The following is a 1,170-nucleotide window of genomic DNA, read 5'->3' on the forward strand; positions in this document are numbered from 1 at the left end:
AAAAGTGCTGTGTGCATAGATGTCTATGATCTTTTTACATTCATAAAGGTAAACTGCTTTAGCCAAGAGGAGAGGGCTTGTTTACTAGGGAAATGGCTATCAAGGTTCTTTTCAGCTTATCGTGTAACAGAAAGCACATTGCCCAACCCTGATGTTAATACAGGATCTTGCATCATGCACACTGTGGACTTGCTTGCCTCATCTATTTGGTGACAGCTCATGTCACCAAAGAATATTGAGCAAAAAGACCCTCCCATGCATGGTAAAAAAACAAAGTTCCTTGACATCCTTATTCGCACAGTTTTTACAAAAATGTGTTCTTTCAAATATTCAAATTGAAAATTTAATCAAAGAAGTTCCAAAAACGTTAAAAAGAATACGCACACACACACTCCACACACACACACACACACACACACACACACACACACACACACAGAGATGAGTGTGAGAGTGTGAGTGTGAGTGTGTGTGTGTGTGTATACAGAGGGTGCCAAAAAATGTATACACATTTTAATACACATTGTATTAAAATTGTAATACAATGAATGATGCTGGCATTCATTTGATTAATGCCATCTTTTGAGCAAACATCATACTACACATTGCTACTGTAATTCAATTCAACTTCAAAAAGTAATACATAGATAACAACTCTTAAAATGTGTACATTTTTTGGCACCCCCAGTACACATCAAAGATAAGAACTAAATAAGAATTCAATAATGTACATAAGCACAACTTGCATTCTAGGAGCTGCAGTCAGAATACACTAAGTAAGATTTAACCTCTTAAGGTTTAGTTGGTTTAGATGTTTTAGTTCACTGGTCATTTCCCACGTGGCATTTCATTTATTTCTGAGTTAAAAAATCACATGACTTTTGATGTTTTTATTTTTTCATGTGGCAAATGGCAATCAGAAATATCAATGGATCAAAAATAATTTTTCTAAAACATTGAAAATTAAAAAGCATCACACAAGATTTCTGATTCTGACCATGATGGAGTAAGCCCACTGTAGTCTATCTCTCCCTGCCAATTACAACTCAAACTCTGGACAAAATACAAAGCAGATCCGAGGATTCTGAAAAGTGAACCAAAGCAAACAGGTTATGGAGGGGAGTCTAAACTTGGAGAATCGAAAACTTCTGATCTGTAAAAGATGCTGTT

The 1,170-nt window shown here is 35.6% G+C and overlaps 1 protein-coding gene across 1 annotated transcript in view; it reads right to left on the bottom strand.

Moving 5' to 3' along the window:
- The window catches only part of USH2A (usherin), a 465,799-nt gene that overhangs the window by 445,447 nt on the left and 19,182 nt on the right, over nt 1–1,170 (bottom strand). The window lies entirely within an intron of this gene.

This window comes from Hipposideros armiger, unplaced genomic scaffold, assembly GCF_001890085.2.
Source record: "Hipposideros armiger isolate ML-2016 unplaced genomic scaffold, ASM189008v1 scaffold_1023, whole genome shotgun sequence".
Taxonomy (NCBI): domain Eukaryota; kingdom Metazoa; phylum Chordata; class Mammalia; order Chiroptera; family Hipposideridae; genus Hipposideros; species Hipposideros armiger.